General features: G+C 37.4%; 14 non-coding genes across 14 annotated transcripts; 2 read left to right on the top strand and 12 right to left on the bottom strand.

Annotated features, from left to right (window-relative positions):
- Positions 1–7,661: 7,661 nt before the first annotated feature.
- Positions 7,662–7,733, bottom strand: TRNAM-CAU (transfer RNA methionine (anticodon CAU)). The gene has a single exon. It is a non-coding gene; the product is annotated as a tRNA-Met (tRNA).
- A 1,089-nt stretch (positions 7,734–8,822) lies between these two features.
- On the bottom strand, positions 8,823–8,894 carry TRNAM-CAU (transfer RNA methionine (anticodon CAU)). Its single transcript has one exon. It is a non-coding gene; the product is annotated as a tRNA-Met (tRNA).
- Positions 8,895–9,080: 186 nt separating this feature from the next.
- Positions 9,081–9,154, top strand: TRNAN-GUU (transfer RNA asparagine (anticodon GUU)). Its single transcript has one exon. It is a non-coding gene; the product is annotated as a tRNA-Asn (tRNA).
- Positions 9,155–9,989: 835 nt separating this feature from the next.
- TRNAM-CAU (transfer RNA methionine (anticodon CAU)) lies at positions 9,990–10,061 on the bottom strand. Its single transcript has one exon. It is a non-coding gene; the product is annotated as a tRNA-Met (tRNA).
- A 1,067-nt stretch (positions 10,062–11,128) lies between these two features.
- On the bottom strand, positions 11,129–11,200 carry TRNAM-CAU (transfer RNA methionine (anticodon CAU)). Its single transcript has one exon. It is a non-coding gene; the product is annotated as a tRNA-Met (tRNA).
- Positions 11,201–13,455: 2,255 nt separating this feature from the next.
- Positions 13,456–13,527, bottom strand: TRNAM-CAU (transfer RNA methionine (anticodon CAU)). Its single transcript has one exon. It is a non-coding gene; the product is annotated as a tRNA-Met (tRNA).
- A 1,090-nt stretch (positions 13,528–14,617) lies between these two features.
- On the bottom strand, positions 14,618–14,689 carry TRNAM-CAU (transfer RNA methionine (anticodon CAU)). The gene has a single exon. It is a non-coding gene; the product is annotated as a tRNA-Met (tRNA).
- A 1,088-nt stretch (positions 14,690–15,777) lies between these two features.
- On the bottom strand, positions 15,778–15,849 carry TRNAM-CAU (transfer RNA methionine (anticodon CAU)). The gene has a single exon. It is a non-coding gene; the product is annotated as a tRNA-Met (tRNA).
- Positions 15,850–16,942: 1,093 nt separating this feature from the next.
- On the bottom strand, positions 16,943–17,014 carry TRNAM-CAU (transfer RNA methionine (anticodon CAU)). The gene has a single exon. It is a non-coding gene; the product is annotated as a tRNA-Met (tRNA).
- Positions 17,015–18,109: 1,095 nt separating this feature from the next.
- Positions 18,110–18,181, bottom strand: TRNAM-CAU (transfer RNA methionine (anticodon CAU)). Its single transcript has one exon. It is a non-coding gene; the product is annotated as a tRNA-Met (tRNA).
- A 1,095-nt stretch (positions 18,182–19,276) lies between these two features.
- Positions 19,277–19,348, bottom strand: TRNAM-CAU (transfer RNA methionine (anticodon CAU)). Its single transcript has one exon. It is a non-coding gene; the product is annotated as a tRNA-Met (tRNA).
- A 2,255-nt stretch (positions 19,349–21,603) lies between these two features.
- Positions 21,604–21,675, bottom strand: TRNAM-CAU (transfer RNA methionine (anticodon CAU)). Its single transcript has one exon. It is a non-coding gene; the product is annotated as a tRNA-Met (tRNA).
- A 186-nt stretch (positions 21,676–21,861) lies between these two features.
- On the top strand, positions 21,862–21,935 carry TRNAN-GUU (transfer RNA asparagine (anticodon GUU)). The gene has a single exon. It is a non-coding gene; the product is annotated as a tRNA-Asn (tRNA).
- Positions 21,936–22,764: 829 nt separating this feature from the next.
- TRNAM-CAU (transfer RNA methionine (anticodon CAU)) lies at positions 22,765–22,836 on the bottom strand. The gene has a single exon. It is a non-coding gene; the product is annotated as a tRNA-Met (tRNA).
- Between the last annotated feature and the right edge of the window lie 638 nt (positions 22,837–23,474).

The following is a 23,474-nucleotide window of genomic DNA, read 5'->3' as shown; positions in this document are numbered from 1 at the left end:
GTCGTGGCGACCATAACATGGCGCCTGACACAGACAAGGGTCCGGGGACGCCAGCGGCGAAGAAAGCTATCTCAGCCGCGGAAGGGATCAAAAGTATGCCGGAAGGTAATATCACAGCATCCCTCACATATGATGAACTTACCAAGGCTATGCAAGCCACTATGGCGCCGTTATTACAGAAGGCAGTTGCAGACATAACTACACAGATTTCCCGCATGTCTGACCGCATATCAGGGGCAGAGGCACACATAAGCCAAAACATGGATGATATCCACACGCTACAAAAGTCAGTCAAAGACTTGCTATTAGATAACAAACGCATGGCTGATAAGCTTGACAATATTGAAAACAGGTCACGACGTAACAACCTGCGTATCACCGGGCTCCCTGAATCTATCAAAGGGGCGCAGTTAGAATTTTTTGTCCGTCATACACTACCTGAATTACTACATGTAAAATCTGAATGCTCAGATATAGTGATTGAAAGAGTACACAGGATGGGAGAAGTTAAACCTACTTCAGCACATAAACCGAGGGTTGTCATTTTTAAAACACTGAATTACTTGCATAAACAGGTGCTTTGGTCTGCTTCTAGAAAACACAACCCCCTCGTTTGGGAATCCCATACCCTGAGACTTTTCCAGGATTTTTCTGTAGAGCTTTCCAGAGTGAGACGATCCTTCTCAACGGTCTGTACTACGCTGATACAAACAAACCGCAAGTTTCATATGTTATTCCCAGCCAAGCTTAGAATTTTCACAACGTCAGGCTTTGCTGATTTTTCTAACGCAGCAGATGCTGCAGCTTATCTCAAGGAAGAGTCAGACGAAATAGGAACTGATCCCACGGTAGAACCTGATGATATGGCTGTGTGAAGCACTTGCTAACCTGATACCGGGAATTTGACTTTGGATCCTTGAAACGAGACATACACCGTACACTCAATCTTACACCTGATGAGTGTGCACCCTTGTCTGATATCACAAGTTTTGTACCCATATATACACTTATATAACATAATAATGTTATAATAGGAAGATAGCCCACGCTTAGTGGATCTACTTACCTGAGTTTGGAAAATTATATGTTTAAGCAGCTCGGAGAGCGGAGCTCTGCCGTTCTTGATTGTTTTGAAATTTTATTATTGAAAGACCCCTCCCTGATATCTAGAATCGTACCGGTTTGGGTACCAGGGATTTTTCTGGAGGTCAATTAGTCTTTTTGTAGGAATGGTTTTGTTCCTTATGTCTTGCGTCTCCCCTTTCCCCTGTGTTTTTTCCCTCCTCTCTCTTTACTTTTCTCTCTCTGACTTTCCTTTGCAATTATTATTCAAATACCACTTTAATGTCTCTTAATATAGGCTCTCTTAATATTAGAGGGATTCATACACCTGCTAAACGCCGAAAACTCTTTACCTACCTTAACAAACGCAATGTTGATCTTATATGCTTACAGGAAACTCATTTGATGCCAGATGAAGTGAAAAAGTTACAAATTTTGGGTTGGTCTGTCTTAGGTTCAGCGTCCTTTAATACTAAGTCATGTGGGGTGGCAGTCTTAGCAAAAAAAGCTTTAAACTTGCAGGTTACGTCAGCCTTTTCTGACCCGCTTGGTAGATACCAGACTATATCCCTTTCCCATACAGGTACCTCCTTCTCTATTTGCAATGTGTATGCTCCTACTCAATATAAAAAATCCTTTTTTGTGGAACTCCTTACACATTTACATAAATATGACGCCTCCTCCCTGATAGTATGTGGAGATCTAAACTTAATATCTTCTCAATATCTAGACAGATCCCCTCCCTCCAAACGGCAGACTCCTCTCCCTAGATTGGGTGTCCCATTCCTTAGCAAAGATCTTAACTTAATAGATTCCTGGAGGACACTCAATCCAACGGAGAGAGAATTTACTTGCTTATCACTAACTCACAATACTTGGTCCAGAATAGACTATATATTACTTGCTGAATCCCTGTTTCCTTCACTTGCCTCGGTGGAGATAGAACCCCCCCTTTTATCAGATCACTCATTGATCACTGCGAAACTAGTTCTGACAAAAAGTAAAACCACCCCTCCGAGTTGGAGATTTCCATCCCACTTGTTTCAATCCCAGGGTCTAAAACAAAAACTTCTGACTGCATGGAACAATTATGCAGAAATAAATGCATCCCATTCCTCCACTAACCCCTCCCTTTTTTGGCAAACCGCCAAGACGGTCCTTCGAGGTGAAGTGATAGCTTTTACCGCAAATACCAAAAAACGCCATAAACAAGAATACTTGCAGTTGCAAGAGAAACTATCTAATGCGTTCCAAATGTTCAAGACACTCCCCTTACCAGCACATAAAGCTACCTACTTGGAAGCTAAATTAGCCTATAATGAATTTCTCCTAACTTTAGGAGACAAATACCTTTTCAATGTGCATTCAAAATTTTATAAGTTCGGGAATAAAGTGGGAAAGCTCCTAACTAACTTATTACAAGGATCTAGACCGCGCACAGTTGTTCACCCTTTGATACGTCCAGACGGCTCCAAAACTGTCTCTGAAGCACAAATAGTTGAAACTATGAAAGGTTTCTATCAGTCTTTGTATTCAGCCCCGGCGGTGGTTCCAGAGGAGTCCTTAGAAGATTATGACTCTATCCCCACTCTACCTCCCTCCTCCTCCTCAACTTCTATCTCTTCTATTTCTTCTTCTTACTGGAATTCCCTTACTTTACCACAAGTTCCAGAGAAATTTATGACGACCCTGACGAACCCCATTACCCCTGAAGAGATCTCTTGGGCTATTGGAAAGTTGAAACTGGCCTCGGCGCCGGGCCCTGATGGATTTTCAAATGAATTTTATAAAATATTATCCCCACAGATAGCCCGGCCGCTGGCGGACACTTTCAACTTTGCAATAGACCAACAGTCTCTTCCTCTTTACTTTTCTGATGCTATTATAAAAGTCATCCCCAAGCCTGGGCGAGACCTTAGCCTCCCTGGTTCATATAGGCCGATCTCTCTGCTAAACGTAGATTATAAAATACTGACAAAAATTTTGGCAGAGAGATTGAAATCTTTATTGCCCCTCTTGATTAACTCAGACCAGACAGGATTTATCACCGGCAGACATTCTGTAGTGAACGTCCGAAGACTTTTAGCAGTCATCCAACAATCTACCTTGACCTCTGATATTTCCTCTCCCAACATGGTGATTACATTAGATGCAGAAAAAGCTTTTGATTTGGTATTGTGGCCCCATCTTTTTCAAACATTATATAATTTTGGCTTTCCCCCTCACTTTATTCAGATAATTCGCACCTTATACTCTTCCCCTAAATCAATGGTATCTTGCAATGGTCTTTTATCTTCCTCTTTCCTACTTCAAAGAGGTACTCGCCAAGGATGTCCGTTATCCCCTCTTCTCTTTGCACTAGCAGTTGAACCTCTGGCTGTCGCAGTACGTAGCTCCCCCCTGATACATGGAATTACTATACACTCTCTTGAACTGAAGATAGCTCTCTTTGCTGATGACACGCTTATTTTCCTTTCTAAACCTACACAATCTTTACCTGCCCTACTTCACCTTCTCGACTCCTTTGGAGCTCTGTCGGGGTTTAAAGTCAACTTAACAAAATCGGAAATTATGCCGCTGGGAGCAGACGCCCTAGACTTTATTGATAAAGCTGACATTCCTTTTAGAGTAGCCTCCTCTCATTTTCCCTACTTAGGGGTACATATTCCTTCGGACTTAACTAAACTATACTCCCTAAATTTTCCCCCCATAATATCTAAAATAACCACTAGACTGGAATCGTGGAAAGACTTACCAGTCTCTTTGCTAGGCAGACTTGCCATAATCCAGTCAATAATCTTTCCGAAGCTTTATTATTGTATGCAAATGATACCGTTGGCATTGCATAAATCAGATATTGCTAAAATGGAAAATTTGTTTCTAAAGTTTATATGGCAAGGTAAAAGGCCTAGAATAGCAAAAATTAAACTTGTCACTCCCCGGGCAGGTGGAGGAATGGGATGCCCAGATCTAAATAACTATTCCTTAGCTACCTTTTTTAGATATATCAATGATTGGATTCTAAACAATTCTACCTATACAGATTCTACTTTGGACCAAGCTATTTTTTACCCATACTCCCCTGGAGCTCTGATTCAAACTAAACTGTCAAAGATTCCTACCCAGATAAAAATGCACATTTTGTTCAGGGATACATATGCTGCTTGGGTTTCTTTAAACAAAATTTGTCATAGGAATCCTTGCATCTCTTGTTTTCTCCCCTTGTGGGGTAACCCCTCTTTTTCCCCATCTTTGAATAATTCGCTCTTTTATTACTGGAAATCTAAAGGTCTAGATACTTCACATAAGGTTTTTGATCCCGGAGGAAATATATATTCATTTACAGAGCTTGCTAAACGCTTTGAACTGCCCCACACCCACAGATTTATGTATTTTCAAATCAGACATTACTTAAACAGTATTAAAATAGTCAGGACTAATACTTACCCCACTCCAATTCTTCCCTCACAACTTATCAATATTGATATCCTATTAGAATTTCTGCTACATAAACCCTACAAGGTTAAATACTTGTATACAATTCTTTTAAAGGCCTGTTATAATACTCACCCTCAATGGGAGGTTTTGGTGCAAAAATGGGCATTGGATATCCCATCTGTTACTCAAATTGGTGATGTATTGGCTCTACACACTCTTTCTCTGAAAACGTTACAGTCCAGCTACCTCTAAGAGGTATACATTCGAACCCTTCATAGGGCTTATATAACACCAAGCCAAAGACGGCATATGGTCCTTGAGGAACAAGGATATTGTTTGAAATGTAGAACCATGATAGCGGATTACTCCCACTGCATGTGGAATTGCTACAAATTAAAACGCTTCTGGTCTAAGTTAATGGTTTATGTCAATTCACTTTTTCACACCAAGTTAACCTTTGAACCGCTTGCATGTATGGGGCTTAACTTTTCTGTTTGGATTGCACAAAAACTGGAGAGACCTGTTTTTCCTTTACTTATTACTATTATAACAGTGGCCAGAAAATGTATTTTGGCCCACTGGACAAAAAAAACGGCTCCCCAGTTAAATACAGTGAAACAGAAGCTACTCCAAATTCTGTATTTTGAACGCAAATATGCCAGATTAGAAGCACTAACAGGTGCTCATAAATTCTATCAGAAATGGATGCCTTTTATCACTACCCTAGAATCTCACATACAAAATCATATTATGACTGTTTTTGAACAAGTGTATTCTACTTCTCCCAATACTGTCTGATCCTTCATGGTTTCAGTATGTATAGAATGTCAGAGTGTTGTTTCTCTTTTTCTTCTTCTCCTCTCTTTCTATCCCTTCTACCCTTATCTCACAACCCCGAAATGTCTGTCTTGTAACTAGTTTAGTCTTTCTTTATCTTAAAAAATAAGAAAAGAAAACAAAGTATGTCATTTTCTTCTATAATTTGTAGGTGGTTTCGCTGATGCATGTTTAACCATAACACTTGTTAAGCCTAATTCTGATTTAATATCATTTTGATTAGGTATAATTAGTCCGACCTAGTCTAATTTCCTATATTGAACTATACTGAATACAAGACCACTACTGCTTGACTATCTGAGAATGAGCACTGCTTAGAATGATTTGTTAATGTCAAATGCACTTGGTTGTATCACCTACAATATGAACCTCTAACCACTCTTTTTGTTTTGTTATTTCTTGAAAATCTTTAATAAAGAAATTAAAAAAAAAAAAAAAAAAAGTCATTTTATAAAAAACAGGAAGCACAATTTAGCATGGGGTTGCAGAAAAAAAAAATTACGCAGGCAGAGAAATCCAATTGAGTGATTAATCAGCTCTCCATTTTATGGCTTTATTTTTATGCTAACACATTTGCTCTCTGAAAAGTGTCCACAAAGCCAAGTCTCTGATTAACACCTTTGTAGGAATGGTTTTTCACCTATTACTGATTAAAACTTGCTTCATTGGAAAGGCAGCAAGATGCATCCTCATTACAATGTCCACTGAAATAATACAGGTTGACACCAGGAAACATAAACCTCACTGCATCCTTGCTGCTTTCTCAAGTGGGAATCTGTTTAATGTGAAAACCAGGTGATATATAATCAGCACACAGGTAAGAAGTTAAGAAAATCTTTATTTAAGGGTGAAGATGTTTCTCACAAAATCATTGCCCCAATGCATCATTTAAATTCAAGCTGGAAAGATGATTTTGAAATATCAATTGTACATTTTGCATTGCTCTTCTGGTGACAATGTAGCTTGTTTTTGTCAATTACCATTTCAGTAATAGGGTAAAGAAAATTAAGTGGATTTCTGAAAGAAAACAATGCTGTCAATATACTATTAAAACAAATTAAAATGTTAAAAGTTATTGTACTTTAAGTAAAAATAAAAGAGTCAAAATATCAATCCCAGTTTTGGAAGAATTTAATTAACAAAAAATTAAGTGCACATAGCAGAGGATAGTTTCGATCCATCGACCTCTGGGTTATGGGCCCAGCACGCTTCCGCTGCGCCACTCTGCTGCTCATGTTAGTGTCAGAGATCCTGATGTACTCACTCATCATGTGAAAGTACCAATGTGTTTCTTCGTTGGTCAATGGAAGAAAAATCTTGCAAAACTCTCCAGATTATTGCCTTTTTAACCTTTTTCTAGGAAACTTTCTAGATGAATGCTTTTTAGCCTTTGTCAGTACATGCTTTTGCAAGCTGTCTCTGTGGCGCAATCAGTAAGCGCATTCGGCTGTTAACCTAAAGGTTGGTGGTTCAATCCCACCCAGGGATGTTATTGACCGTGTGATCAAATTTTGGTGATCTTTAAGTAGACAAGTCAAAATTTCAAACCACCTCTTATAGTGTAGGGTACCTGGCCTTCTCTGATGCAATCAGAGTCAGATTTCATTAAGTCATTTTATAAAAAACAGGAAGCACAATTTAGCATGGGGTTGCAGAGAAAAAAAATTACGCAGGCAGAGAAATCCAATTGAGTGATTAATCAGCTCTCCATTTTATGGCTTTATTTTTATGCTAACACATTTGCTCTCTGAAAAGTGTCCACAAAGCCAAGTCTCTGATTAACACCTTTGTAGGAATGGTTTTTCACCTATTACTGATTAAAACTTGCTTCATTGGAAAGGCAGCAAGATGCATCCTCATTACAATGTCCACTGAAATAATACAGGTTGACACCAGGAAACATAAACCTCACTGCATCCTTGCTGCTTTCTCAAGTGGGAATCTGTTTAATGTGAAAACCAGGTGATATATAATCAGCACACAGGTAAGAAGTTAAGAAAATCTTTATTTAAGGGTGAAGATGTTTCTCACAAAATCATTGCCCCAATGCATCATTTAAATTCAAGCTGGAAAGATGATTTTGAAATATCAATTGTACATTTTGCATTGCTCTTCTGGTGACAATGTAGCTTGTTTTTGGCAATTACCATTTCAGTAATAGGGTAAAGAAAATTAAGTGGATTTCTGAAAGAAAACAATGCTGTCAATATACTATTAAAACAAATTAAAATGTTAAAAGTTATTGTACTTTAAGTAAAAATAAAAGAGTCAAAATATCAATCCCAGTTTTGGAAGAATTTAATTAACAAAAAATTAAGTGCTCATAGCAGAGGATGGTTTCGATCCATCGACCTCTGGGTTATGGGCCCAGCACGCTTCCGCTGCGCCACTCTGCTGCTCATGTTAGTGTCAGAGATCCTGAAGTACTCACTCATCATGTGAAAGTACCAATGTGTTTCTTCGTTGGTCAATGGAAGAAAAATCTTGCAAAACTCTCCAGATTATTGCCTTTTTAACCTTTTTCTAGGAAACTTTCTAGATGAATGCTTTTTAGCCTTTGTCAGTACATGCTTTTGCAAGCTGTCTCTGTGGCGCAATCGGTAAGCGCATTCGGCTGTTAACCTAAAGGTTGGTGGTTCAATCCCACCCAGGGATGTTATTGACCGTGTGATCAAATTTTGGTGATCTTTAAGTAGACAAGTCAAAATTTCAAACCACCTCTTATAGTGTAGGGTACCTGGCCTTCTCTGATGCAATCAGATTTGATTAAGTCATTTTATAAAAAACAGGAAGCACAATTTAGCATGGGGTTGCAGAAAAAAAAAATTACGCAGGCAGAGAAATCCAATTGAGTGATTAATCAGCTCTCCATTTTATGGCTTTATTTTTATGCTAACACATTTGCTCTCTGAAAAGTGTCCACAAAGCCAAGTCTCTGATTAACACCTTTGTAGGAATGGTTTTTCACCTATTACTGATTAAAACTTGCTTCATTGGAAAGGCAGCAAGATGCATCCTCATTACAATGTCCACTGAAATAATACAGGTTGACACCAGGAAACATAAACCTCACTGCATCCTTGCTGCTTTCTCAAGTGGGAATCTGTTTAATGTGAAAACCAGGTGATATATAATCAGCACACAGGTAAGAAGTTAAGAAAATCTTTATTTAAGGGTGAAGATGTTTCTCACAAAATCATTGCCCCAATGCATCATTTAAATTCAAGCTGGAAAGATGATTTTGAAATATCAATTGTACATTTTGCATTGCTCTTCTGGTGACAATGTAGCTTGTTTTTGTCAATTACCATTTCAGTAATAGGGTAAAGAAAATTAAGTGGATTTCTGAAAGAAAACAATGCTGTCAATATACTATTAAAACAAATTAAAATGTTAAAAGTTATTGTACTTTAAGTAAAAATAAAAGAGTCAAAATATCAATCCCAGTTTTGGAAGAATTTAATTAACAAAAAATTAAGTGCACATAGCAGAGGATGGTTTCGATCCATCGACCTCTGGGTTATGGGCCCAGCACGCTTCCGCTGCGCCACTCTGCTGCTCATGTTAGTGTCAGAGATCCTGAAGTACTCACTCATCATGTGAAAGTACCAATGTGTTTCTTCATTGGTCAATGGAAGAAAAATCTTGCAAAACTCTCCAGATTATTGCCTTTTTAACCTTTTTCTAGGAAACTTTCTAGATGAATGCTTTTTAGCCTTTGTCAGTACATGCTTTTGCAAGCTGTCTCTGTGGCGCAATCGGTTAGCGCATTCGGCTGTTAACCGAAAGGTTGGTGGTTCAATCCCACCCAGGGACGTAACTGACCGTGTGATCAAATTTTGGTGATCTTTAAGTAGACAAGTCAAAATTTCAAACCACCTCTTATAGTGTAGGGTACCTGGCCTTCTCTGATGCAATCAGAGTCAGATTTGATTAAGTCATTTTATAAAAAACAGGAAGCACAATTTAGCATGGGGTTGCAGAAAAAAAAAATTACGCAGGCAGAGAAATCCAATTGAGTGATTAATCAGCTCTCCATTTTATGGCTTTATTTTTATGCTAACACATTTGCTCTCTGAAAAGTGTCCACAAAGCCAAGTCTCTGATTAACACCTTTGTAGGAATGGTTTTTCACCTATTACTGATTAAAACTTGCTTCATTGGAAAGGCAGCAAGATGCATCCTCATTACAATGTCCACTGAAATAATACAGGTTGACACCAGGAAACATAAACCTCACTGCATCCTTGCTGCTTTCTCAAGTGGGAATCTGTTTAATGTGAAAACCAGGTGATATATAATCAGCACACAGGTAAGAAGTTAAGAAAATCTTTATTTAAGGGTGAAGATGTTTCTCACAAAATCATTGCCCCAATGCATCATTTAAATTCAAGCTGGAAAGATGATTTTGAAATATCAATTGTACATTTTGCATTGCTCTTCTGGTGACAATGTAGCTTGTTTTTGTCAATTACCATTTCAGTAATAGGGTAAAGAAAATTAAGTGGATTTCTGAAAGAAAACAATGCTGTCAATATACTATTAAAACAAATTAAAATGTTAAAAGTTATTGTACTTTAAGTAAAAATAAAAGAGTCAAAATATCAATCCCAGTTTTGGAAGAATTTAATTAACAAAAAATTAAGTGCACATAGCAGAGGATGGTTTCGATCCATCGACCTCTGGGTTATGGGCCCAGCACGCTTCCGCTGCGCCACTCTGCTGCTCATGTTAGTGTCAGAGATCCTGAAGTATTCACTCATCATGTGAAAGTACCAATGTGTTTCTTCGTTGGTCAATGGAAGAAAAATCTTGCAAAACTCTCCAGATTATTGCCTTTTTAACCTTTTTCTAGGAAACTTTCTAGATGAATGCTTTTTAGCCTTTGTCAGTACATGCTTTTGCAAGCTGTCTCTGTGGCGCAATCGGTAAGCGCATTCGGCTGTTAACCTAAAGGTTGGTGGTTCAATCCCACCCAGGGATGTTATTGACCGTGTGATCAAATTTTGGTGATCTTTAAGTAGACAAGTCAAAATTTCAAACCACCTCTTATAGTGTAGGGTACCTGGCCTTCTCTGAAGCAGTCAGATTTGATTAAGTCATTTTATAAAAAACAGGAAGCACAATTTAGCATGGGGTTGCAGAGAAAAAAAATTACGCAGGCCGAGAAATCCAATTGAGTGATTAATCAGCTCTCCATTTTATGGCTTTATTTTTATGCTAACACATTTGCTCTCTGAAAAGTGTCCACAAAGCCAAGTCTCTGATTAACACCTTTGTAGGAATGGTTTTTCACCTATTACTGATTAAAACTTGCTTCATTGGAAAGGCAGCAAGATGCATCCTCATTACAATGTCCACTGAAATAATACAGGTTGACACCAGGAAACATAAACCTCACTGCATCCTTGCTGCTTTCTCAAGTGGGAATCTGTTTAATGTGAAAACCAGGTAAGAAGTTAAGAAAATCTTTATTTAAGGGTGAAGATGTTTCTCACAAAATCATTGCCCCAATGCATCATTTAAATTCAAGCTGGAAAGATGATTTTGAAATATCAATTGTACATTTTGCATTGCTCTTCTGGTGACAATGTAGCTTGTTTTTGTCAATTACCATTTCAGTAATAGGGTAAAGAAAATTAAGTGGATTTCTGAAAGAAAACAATGCTGTCAATATACTATTAAAACAAATTAAAATGTTAAAAGTTATTGTACTTTAAGTAAAAATAAAAGAGTCAAAATATCAATCCCAGTTTTGGAAGAATTTAATTAACAAAAAAATAAGTGCACATAGCAGAGGATGGTTTCGATCCATCGACCTCTGGGTTATGGGCCCAGCACGCTTCCGCTGCGCCACTCTGCTGCTCATGTTAGTGTCAGAGATCCTGAAGTACTCACTCATCATGTGAAAGTACCAATGTGTTTCTTCGTTGGTCAATGGAAGAAAAATCTTGCAAAACTCTCCAGATTATTGCCTTTTTAACCTTTTTCTAGGAAACTTTCTATATGAATGCTTTTTAGCCTTTGTCAGTACATGCTTTTGCAAGCTGTCTCTGTGGCGCAATCGGTAAGCGCATTCGGCTGTTAACCTAAAGGTTGGTGGTTCAATCCCACCCAGGGATGTTATTGACCGTGTGATCAAATTTTGGTGATCTTTAAGTAGACAAGTCAAAATTTCAAACCACCTCTTATAGTGTAGGGTACCTGGCCTTCTCTGAAGCAGTCAGATTTGATGAAGTCATTTTATAAAAAACAGGAAGCACAATTTAGCATGGGGTTGCAGAGAAAAAAAATTATGCAGGCAGAGAAATCCAATTGAGTGATTAATCAGCTCTCCATTTTATGGCTTTATTTTTATGCTAACACATTTGCTCTTTGAAAAGTGTCCACAAAGCCAAGTCTCTGATTAACACCTTTGTAGGAATGGTTTTTCACCTATTACTGATTAAAACTTGCTTCATTGGAAAGGAAGCAAGATGCATCCTCATTACAATGTCCACTAAAATAATACAGGTTGACACCAGGAAACATAAACCTCACTGCATCCTTGCTGCTTTCTCAAGTGGGAATCTGTTTAATGTGAAAACCAGGTGATATCTAATCAGCACACAGGTAAGAAGTTCAGAAAATCTTTATTTAAGGGTGAAGATGTTTCTCACAAAATTGTTGCCCCAATGCATCATTGAAATTCAAGCTGGAAAGATGATTTTGAAATATCAATTGTACATTTTGCATTGCTCTTCTGGTGACAATGTAGCTTGTTTTTGTCAATTACCATTTCAGTAATAGGGTAAAGAAAATTAAGTGGATTTCTGAAAGAAAACAATGCTGTCAATATACTATTAAAACAAATTAAAATGTTAAAAGTTATTGTACTTTAAGTAAAAATAAAAGAGTCAAAATATCAATCCCAGTTTTGGAAGAATTTAATTAACAAAAAATAAGTGCACATAGCAGAGGATGGTTTCGATCCATCGAACTCTGGGTTATGGGCACAGCACGCTTCCGCTGCGCCACTCTGCTGCTCGTGTAAGTGTCAGAGATCCTGAAGTACTCACTCATCATGTGAAAGTACCAATGTGTTTCTTCGTTGGTCAATGGAAGAAAAATCTTGCAAAACTCTCCAGATTATTGCCTTTTTAACCTTTTTCTAGGAAAGTTTCTAGATGAATGCTTTCTAGCCTTTGTCAGTACATGCTTTTGCAAGCTGTCTCTGTGGCGCAATCGGTAAGCGCATTCGGCTGTTAACTGAAAGGTTGGTGATTCAATCCCACCCAGGGACGTAACTGACCGTGTGATCAAATCTTGGTGATCTTTAAGTAGACAAGTCAAAATTTCAAACCACCTCTTATAGTGTAGGGTACCTGGCCTTCTCTGATGCAATCAGAGTCAGATTTGATGAAGTCATTTTATAAAAAACAGGAAGCACAATTTAGCATGGGGTTGCAGAGAAAAAAAATTATGCAGGCAGAGAAATCCAATTGAGTGATTAATCAGCTCTCCATTTTATGGCTTTATTTTTATGCTAACACATTTGCTCTTTGAAAAGTGTCCACAAAGCCAAGTCTCTGATTAACACCTTTGTAGGAATGGTTTTTCACCTATTACTGATTAAAACTTGCTTCATTGGAAAGGAAGCAAGATGCATCCTCATTACAATGTCCACTAAAATAATACAGGTTGACACCAGGAAACATAAACCTCACTGCATCCTTGCTGCTTTCTCAAGTGGGAATCTGTTTAATGTGAAAACCAGGTGATATCTAATCAGCACACAGGTAAGAAGTTCAGAAAATCTTTATTTAAGGGTGAAGATGTTTCTCACAAAATTGTTGCCCCAATGCATCATTGAAATTCAAGCTGGAAAGATGATTTTGAAATATCAATTGTACATTTTGCATTGCTCTTCTGGTGACAATGTAGCTTGTTTTTGTCAATTACCATTTCAGTAATAGGGTAAAGAAAATTAAGTGGATTTCTGAAAGAAAACAATGCTGTCAATATACTATTAAAACAAATTAAAATGTTAAAAGTTATTGTACTTTAAGTAAAAATAAAAGAGTCAAAATATCAATCCCAGTTTTGGAAGAATTTAATTAACAAAAAAATAAGTGCACATAGCAGAGGATGGTTTCGATCCATCGACCTCTGGGTTATGGGCCCAGCACGCTTCCGCTGCGCCACTCTGCTGCTCCTGTAAGTGTAAGAGATCCTGAAGTACTCACTCATCATGTGAAAGTACCAATGTGTTTCTTCGTTGGTCAATGGAAGAAAAATCTTGCAAAACTCTCCAGATTATTGCCTTTTTAACCTTTTTCTAGGAAACTTTCTAGATGAATGCTTTTTAGCCTTTGTCAGTACATGCTTTTGCAAGCTGTCTCTGTGGCGCAATCGGTAAGCGCATTCGGCTGTTAACCTAAAGGTTGGTGGTTCAATCCCACCCAGGGATGTTATTGACCGTGTGATCAAATTTTGGTGTTCTTTAAGTAGACAAGTCAAAATTTCAAACCACCTCTTATAGTGTAGGGTACCTGGCCTTCTCTGATGCAGTCAGATTTGATTAAGTCATTTTATAAAAAAGAGGAAGCACAATTTAGCATGGGGTTGCAGAGAAAAAAAATTATGCAGGCAGAGAAATCCAATTGAGTGATTAATCAGCTCTCCATTTTATGGCTTTATTTTTATGCTAACACAATTGCTCTCTGAAAAGTGTCCACAAAGCCACGTTTCTGATTAACACCTTTGTAGGAATGGTTTTTCACCTATTACTGATTAAAACTTGCTTCATTGGAAAGGCAGCAAGATGCATCCTCATTACAATGTCCACTGAAATAATACAGGTTGACACCAGGAAACATAAACCTCACTGCATCCTTGCTGCTTTCTCAAGTGGGAATCTGTTTAATGTGAAAACCAGGTGATATCTAATCAGCACACAGGTAAGAAGTTAAGAAAATCTTTATTTAAGGGTGAAGATGTTTCTCACAAAATTGTTGCCCCAATGCATCATTGAAATTCAAGCTGGAAAGATGATTTTGAAATATCAATTGTACATTTTGCATTGCTCTTCTGGTGACAATGTAGCTTGTTTTTTGTCAATTACCATTTCAGTAATAGGGTAAAGAAAATTAAGTGGATTTCTGAAAGAAAACAATGCTGTCAATATACTATTAAAACAAATTAAAATGTTAAAAGTTATTGTACTTTAAGTAAAAATAAAAGAGTCAAAATATCAATCCCAGTTTTGGAAGAATTTAATTAACATAAAATTAAGCGCACATAGCAGAGGATGGTTTCGATCCATCAACCTCTGGGTTATGGGCCCAGCACGCTTCCGCTGCGCCACTCTGCTGCTCATGTTAGTGTCAGAGATCCTGATGTACTCACTCATCATGTGAAAGTACCAATGTGTTTCTTCGTTGGTCAATGGAAGAAAAATCTTGCAAAACTCTCCAGATTATTGCCTTTTTAAGCTTTTCTAGGAAACTTTCTAGATGAATGCTTTTCAGCCTTTGTCAGTACATGCTTTTGCAAGCTGTCTCTGTGGCGCAATCGGTAAGCGCATTCGGCTGTTAACCTAAAGGTTGGTGGTTCAATCCCACCCAGAGATGTTATTGACCGTGTGATCAAATTTTGGTGATCTTTAAGTAGACTAGTCAAAATTTCAAACCACCTCTTATAGTGTAGGGTACCTGGCCTTCTCTGATGCAGTCAGATTTGATTAAGTCATTTTATAAAAAACAGGAAGCACAATTTAGCATGGGGTTGCAGAGAAAAAAAATTATGCAGGCAGAGAAATCCAATTGAGTGATTAATCAGCTCTCCATTTTATGGCTTTATTTTTATGCTAACACATTTGCTCTCTGAAAAGTGTCCACAAAGCCAAGTCTCTGATTAACACCTTTGTAGGAATGGTTTTTCACCTATTACTGATTAAAACTTGCTTCATTGGAAAGGCAGCAAGATGCATCCTCATTACAATGTCCACTGAAATAATACAGGTTGACACCAGGAAACATAAACTTCACTGCATCCTTGCTGCTTTCTCAAGTGGGAATCTGTTTAATGTGAAAACCAGGTGATATCTAATCAGCACACAGGTAAGAAGTTAAGAAAATCTTTATTTAAGGGTGAAGATGTTTCTCACAAAATTGTTGCCCCAATGCATCATTGAAATTCAAGCGGGAAAGATGATTTTGAAATATCAATTGTACATTTTGCATTGCTCTTCTGGTGACAATGTAGCTTGTTTTTGTCAATTACCATTTCAGTAATAGGGTAAAGAAAATTAAGTGGATTTCTGAAAGAAAACAATGCTGTCAATATACTATTAAAACAAATTAAAATGTTAAAAGTTATTGTACTTTAAGTAAAAATAAAAGAGTCAAAATATCAATCCCAGTTTTGGAAGAATTTAATTAACATAAAATTAAGCGCACATAGCAGAGGATGGTTTCGATCCATCGACCTCTGGGTTATGGGCCCAGCACGCTTCCGCTGCGCCACTCTGCTGCTCATGTTAGTGTCAGAGATCCTGATGTACTCACTCATTATGTGAAAGTACCAATGTGTTTCTTCGTTGGTCAATGGAAAAAATCTTGCTAAACTCTCCAGATTATTGCCTTTTTAAGCTTTTTCTAGGAAACTTTCTAGATGAATGCTTTTTAGCCTTTGTCAGTACATGCTTTTGCAAGTTGTCTCTGTGGCGCAATCGGTTAGTGCATTCGGCTGTTAACCGAAAGGTTGGTGGTTCAATCCCACCCAGGGAAGTAACTGAACATGTGATCAAATTTTGGTGATCTTTAAGTAGACAAGTCAAAATTTCAAACCACCTCTTATAGTGTAGGGTACCTGGCCTTCTCTGATGCAATCAGAGTCTGATTTGATTAAGTCATTTTATAAAAAACAGGAAGCACAATTTAGCATGGGGTTGCAGAGAAAAAAAATTATGCAGGCAGAGAAATCCAATTGAGTGATTAATCAGCTCTCCATTTTATGGCTTTATTTTTATGCTAACACATTTGCTCTTTGAAAAGTGTCCACAAAGCCAAGTCTCTGATTAAAACCTTTGTAGGAATGGTTTTTCACCTATTACTGATTAAAACTTGCTTCATTGGAAAGGAAGCAAGATGCATCCTCATTACAATGTCCACTGAAATAATACAGGTTGACACCAGGAAACATAAACCTCACTGCATCCTTGCTGCTTTCTGAAGTGGGAATCTGTTTAATGTGAAAACCAGGTGATATCTAATCAGCACACAGGTAAGAAGTTAAGAAAATCTTTATTTAAGGGTGAAGATGTTTCTCACAAAATTGTTGCCCCAATGCATCATTGAAATTCAAGCTGGAAAGATGATTTTGAAATATCAATTGTACATTTTGCATTGCTCTTCTGGTGACAATGTAGCTTGTTTTTGTCAATTACCATTTCAGTAATAGGGTAAAGAAAATTAAGTGTATTTCTGAAAGAAAACAATGCTGTCAATATACTATTAAAACAAATTAAAATGTTAAAAGTTATTGTACTTTAAGTAAAAATAAAAGAGTCAAAATATCAATCCCAGTTTTGGAAGAATTTAATTAACAAAAAATTAAGTGCACATAGCAGAGGATGGTTTCGATCCATCGACCTCTGGGTTATGGGCCCAGCACGCTTCCGCTGCGCCACTCTGCTGCTCATGTTAGTGTCAGAGATCCTGATGTACTCACTCATCATGTGAAAGTACCAATGTGTTTCTTCGTTGGTCAATGGAAGAAAAATCTTGCAAAACTCTCCAGATTATTGCCTTTTTAAGCTTTTTCTAGGAAACTTTCTAGATGAATGCTTTTTAGCCTTTGTCAGTACATGCTTTTGCAAGCTGTCTCTGTGGCGCAATCGGTAAGCGCATTCGGCTGTTAACCTAAAGGTTGGTGGTTCAATCCCACCCAGGGATGTTATTGACCATGCGATCAAATTTTGGTGATCTTTAAGTAGACAAGTCAAAATTTCAAACCACCTCTTATAGTGTAGGGTACCTAGCCTTCTCTGATGCAATCAGAGTCAGATTTGATTAAGTCATTTTATAAAAAACAGGAAGCACAATTTAGCATGGGGTTGCAGAGAAAAAAAATTATGCAGGCAGAGAAATCCAATTGAGTGATTAATCAGCTCTCCATTTTATGGCTTTATTTTTATGCTAACACATTTGCTCTCTGAAAAGTGTCCACAAAGCCAAGTCTCTGATTAACACCTTTGTAGGAATGGTTTTTCACCTATTACTGATTAAAACTTGCTTCATTGGAAAGGCAGCAAGATGCATCCTCATTACAATGTCCACTGAAATAATACAGGTTGACACCAGGAAACATAAACTTCACTGCATCCTTGCTGCTTTCTCAAGTGGGAATCTGTTTAATGTGAAAACCAGGTGATATCTAATCAGCACACAGGTAAGAAGTTAAGAAAATCTTTATTTAAGGGTGAAGATGTTTCTCACAAAATTGTTGCCCCAATGCATCATTGAAATTCAAGCTGGAAAGATGATTTTGAAATATCAATTGTACATTTTGCATTGCTCTTCTGGTGACAATGTAGCTTGTTTTTGTCAATTACCATTTCAGTAATAGGGTAAAGAAAATTAAGTGGATTTCTGAAAGAAATCAATGCTGTCAATATACTATTAAAACAAATTAAAATGTTAAACGTTATTGTACTTTAAGTAAAAATAAAAGAGTCAAAATATCAATCCCAGTTTTGGAAGAATTTAATTAACATAAAATTAAGCGCACATAGCAGAGGATGGTTTCGATCCATCGACCTCTGGGTTATGGGCCCAGCACGCTTCCGCTGCGCCACTCTGCTGCTCATGTTAGTGTCAGAGATCCTGATGTACTCACTCATTATGTGAAAGTACCAATGTGTTTCTTCGTTGGTCAATGGATGAAAAATCTTGCAAAACTCTCCAGATTATTGCCTTTTTAAGCTTTTTCTAGGAAACTTTCTAGATGAATGCTTTTTAGCCTTTGTCAGTACATGCTTTTGCAAGTTGTCTCTGTGGCGCAATCGGTTAGTGCATTCGGCTGTTAACCGAAAGGTTGGTGGTTCAATCCCACCCAGGGAAGTAACTGAACATGTGATCAAATTTTGGTGATCTTTAAGTAGACAAGTCAAAATTTCAAACCACCTCTTATAGTGTAGGGTACCTGGCCTTCTCTGATGCAATCAGAGTCTGATTTGATTAAGTCATTTTATAAAAAACAGGATGCACAATTTAGCATGGGGTTGCAGAGAAAAAAAATTATGCAGGCAGAGAAATCCAATTGAGTGATTAATCAGCTCTCCATTTTATGGCTTTATTTTTATGCTAACACATTTGCTCTTTGAAAAGTGTCCACAAAGCCAAGTCTCTGATTAAAACCTTTGTAGGAATGGTTTTTCACCTATTACTGATTAAAACTTGCTTCATTGGAAAGGAAGCAAGATGCATCCTCATTACAATGTCCACTGAAATAATACAGGTTGACACCAGGAAACATAAACCTCACTGCATCCTTGCTGCTTTCTGAAGTGGGAATCTGTTTAATGTGAAAACCAGGTGATATCTAATAAGCACACAGGTAAGAAGTTAAGAAAATCTTTATTTAAGGGTGAAGATGCTTCTCACAAAATTGTTGCCCCAATGCATCATTGAAATTCAAGCTGGAAAGATGATTTTGAAATATCAATTGTACATTTTGCATTGCTCTTCTGGTGACAATGTAGCTTGTTTTTGTCAATTACCATTTCAGTAATAGGGTAAAGAAAATTAAGTGGATTTCTGAAAGAAAACAATGCTGTCAATATACTATTAAAACAAATTAAAATGTTAAAAGTTATTGTACTTTAAGTAAAAATAAAAGAGTCAAAATATCAATCCCAGTTTTGGAAGAATTTAATTAACAAAAAAATAAGTGCACATAGCAGAGGATGGTTTCGATCCATCGACCTCTGGGTTATGGGCCCAGCACGCTTCCGCTGCGCCACTCTGCTGCTCGTGTAAGTGTAAGAGATCCTGAAGTACTCACTCATCATGTGAAAATACCAATGTGTTTCTTCGTTGGTCAATGGAAGAAAAATCTTGCAAAACTCTCCAGATTATTGCCTTTTTAACCATTTTCTAGGAAACTTTCTAGATGAATGCTTTTTAGCCTTTGTCAGTAAATGTTTTTGCAAGCTGTCTCTGTGGCGCAATCGGTTAGTGCATTCGGCTGTTAACCTAAAGGTTGGTGGTTCAATCCCACCCAGGGATGCTATTGACCGTGTGATCAAATTTTGGTGATCTTTAAGTAGACAAGTCAAAATTTCAAACCACCTCTTATAGTGTAGAGTACCTGGCCTTCTCTGATGCAGTCAGATTTGATGAAGTCAATTTATAAAAAACAGGAAGCACAATTTAGCATGGGGGTGCAGAGAAAAAAAATTATGCAGGCAGAGAAATCCAATTGAGTGATTAATCAGCTCTCCATTTTATGGCTTTATTTTTATGCTAACACATTTGCTCTCTGAAAAGTGTCCACAAAGCCAAGTCTCTGATTAACACCTTTGTAGGAATGGTTTTTCACCTATTACTGATTAAAACTTGCTTCATTGGAAAGGCAGCAAGATGCATCCTCATTACAATGTCCACTGAAATAATACAGGTTGACACCAGGAAACATAAACCTCACTGCATCCTTGCTGCTTTCTCAAGTGGGAATCTGTTTAATGTGAAAACCAGGTGATATCTAATCAGCACACAGGTAAGAAGTTAAGAAAATCTTTCTTTAAGGGTGAAGATGTTTCTCACAAAATCGTTGCCCCAATGCATCATTGAAATTCAAGATGGAAAGATGATTTTGAAATATCAATTGTACATTTTGCATTGCTCTTCTGGTGACAATGTAGCTTGTTTTTGTCAATTACCATTTCAGTAATAGGGTAAAGAAAATTAAGTGGATTTCTGAAAGAAAACAATGCTGTCAATATACTATTAAAACAAATTAAAATGTTAAAAGTTATTGTACTTTAAGTAAAAATAAAAGAGTCAAAATATCAATTCCAGTTTTGGAAGAATTTAATTAACAAAAAAATAAGTGCACATAGCAGAGGATGGTTTCGATCCATAGACCTCTGGGTTATGGGCCCAGCACGCTTCCGCTGCGCCACTCTGCTGCTCATGCTAGTGTCAGAGATCCTGAAGTACTCACTCATCATGTGAAAGTACCAATGTGTTTCTTCGTTGGTCAATGGAAGAAAAATCTTGCAAAACTCTCCAGATTATTGCCTTTTTAACCTTTTTCTAGGAAACTATCTAGATGAATGCTTTTTAGCCTTTGTCAGTACATACTTTTGCAAGCTGTCTCTGTGGCGCAATTGGTAAGCGCATTCGGCTGTTAACCTAAAGGTTGGTGGTTCAATCCCACCCAGAGATGTTATTGACCGTGTGATCAAATTTTGGTGATCTTTAAGTAGACAAGTCAAAATTTCAAACCACCTCTTATAGTGTAGGGTACCTGGCCTTCTCTGATGCAATCAGAGTCAGATTTGATTAAGTCATTTTATAAAAACAGGAAGCACAATTTAGCATGGGGTTGCAGAGAAAAAAAATTATGCAGGCAGAGAAATCCAATTGAGTGATTAATCAGCTCTCCATTTTATGGCTTTATTTTTATGCTAACACATTTGCTCTCTAAAAAGTGTCCACAAAGCCAAGTCTCTGATTAACACCTTTGTAGGAATGGTTTTTCACCTATTACTGATTAAAACTTGCTTCATTGGAAAGGCAGCAAGATGCATCCTCATTACAATGTCCACTGAAATAATACAGGTTGACACCAGGAAACATAAACCTCACTGCATCCTTGCTGCTTTCTCAAGTGGGAATCTGTTTAATGTGAAAACCAGGTGATATCTAATCAGCACACAGGTAAGAAGTTAAGAAAATCTTTATTTAAGGGTAAAGATGTTTCTCACAAAATTGTTGCCCCAATGCATCATTGAAATTCAAGCTGGAAAGATGATTTTGAAATATCAATTGTACATTTTGCATTGCTCTTCTGGTGACAATGTAGCTTGTTTTTGTCAATTACCATTTCAGTAATAGGGTAAAGAAAATTAAGTGGATTTCTGAAAGAAAACAATGCTGTCAATATACTATTAAAACAAATTAAAATGTTAAAAGTTATTGTACTTTAAGTAAAAATAAAAGAGTCAAAATATCAATCCCAGTTTTGGAAGAATTTAATTAACAAAAAATTAAGTGCACATAGCAGAGGATGGTTTCGATCCATCGACCTCTGGGTTATGGGCCCAGCACGCTTCCGCTGCGCCACTCTGCTGCTCGTGTAAGTGTAAGAGATCCTGAAGTACTCACTCATCATGTGAAAGTACCAATGTGTTTCTTCGTTGGTCAATGGAAGAAAAATCTTGCAAAACTCTCCAGATTATTGCCTTTTTAACCTTTTTCTAGGAAACTTTCTAGATGAATGCTTTTTAGCCTTTGTCAGTACATGCTTTTGCAAGCTGTCTCTGTGGCGCAATCGGTTAGTGCATTCGGCTGTTAACCGAAAGGTTGGTGGTTCAATCCCACCCAGGGACTTAACTGTAAATGTGATCAAATTTTGGTGATCTTTAAGTAGACAAGTCAAAATTTCAAACCACCTCTTATAGTGTAGGGTACCTGGCCTTCTCTGATGCAGTCAGATTTGATGAAGTCATTTTATAAAAAACAGGAAGCACAATTTAGCATGGGGTTGCAGAGAAAAAAAATTATGCAGGCAGAGAAATCCAATTGAGTGATTAATCAGCTCTCCATTTTATGGCTTTATTTTTATGCTAACACATTTGCTCTCTAAAAAGTGTCCACAAAGCCAAGTCTCTGATTAACACCTTTGTAGGAATGGTTTTTCACCTATTACTGATTAAAACTTGCTTCATTGGAAAGGCAGCAAGATGCATCCTCATTACAATGTCCACTGAAATAATACAGGTTGACACCAGGAAACATAAACCTCACTGCATCCTTGCTGCTTTCTCAAGTGGGAATCTGTTTAATGTGAAAACCAGGTGATATCTAATCAGCACACAGGTAAGAAGTTAAGAAAATCTTTATTTAAGGGTGAAGATGTTTCTCACAAAATTGTTGCCCCAATGCATCATTGAAATTCAAGCTGGAAAGATGATTTTGAAATATCAATTGTACATTTTGCATTGCTCTTCTGGTGACAATGTAGCTTGTTTTTGTCAATTACCATTTCAGTAATAGGGTAAAGAAAATTAAGTGGATTTCTGAAAGAAAACAATGCTGTCAATATACTATTAAAACAAATTAAAATGTTAAAAGTTATTGTATTTTAGGTAAAAATAAAAGAGTCAAAATATCAATCCCAGTTTTGGAAGAATTTAATTAACAAAAAAATAAGTGCACATAGCAGAGGATGGTTTCGATCCATCGACCTCTGGGTTATGGGCCCAGCACGCTTCCGCTGCGCCACTCTGCTGCTCATGTTAGTGTCAGAGATCCTGAAGTACTCACTCATCATGTGAAAGTACCAATGTGTTTCTTCATTGGTCAATGGAAGAAAAATATTGCAAAACTCTCCAGATTATTGCCTTTTTAACCTTTTTCTAGGAAACTTTCTAGATGAATGCTTTTTAGCCTTTGTCAGTACATGCTTTTGCAAGCTGTCTCTGTGGCGTAATCGGTAAGCGCATTCGGCTGTTAACCTAAAGGTTGGTGGTTCAATCCCACCCAGGGATGTTATTGACCGTGTGATCAAATGTTGGTGATCTTTAAGTAGACAAGTCAAAATTTCAAACCACCTCTTATAGTGTAGGGTACCTGGCCTTCTCTGATGCAATCAGATTTGATTAAGTCATTTTATAAAAAACAGGAAGCACAATTTAGCATGGGGTTGCAGAGAAAAAAAATTATGCAGGCAGAGAAATCCAATTGAGTGATTAATCAGCTCTCCATTTTATGGCTTTATTTTTATGCTAACACATTTGCTCTCTGAAAAGTGTCCACAAAGCCAAGTCTCTGATTAACACCTTTGTAGGAATGGTTTTTCACCTATCACTGATTAAAACTTGCTTCATTGGAAAGGCAGCAAGATGCATCCTCATTACAATGTCCACT

This window comes from Pseudophryne corroboree, chromosome 4 (assembly GCF_028390025.1).
Source record: "Pseudophryne corroboree isolate aPseCor3 chromosome 4, aPseCor3.hap2, whole genome shotgun sequence".
Lineage (NCBI taxonomy): Eukaryota > Metazoa > Chordata > Amphibia > Anura > Myobatrachidae > Pseudophryne > Pseudophryne corroboree.
This window is presented reverse-complemented; position numbering and strand designations above follow the sequence as displayed.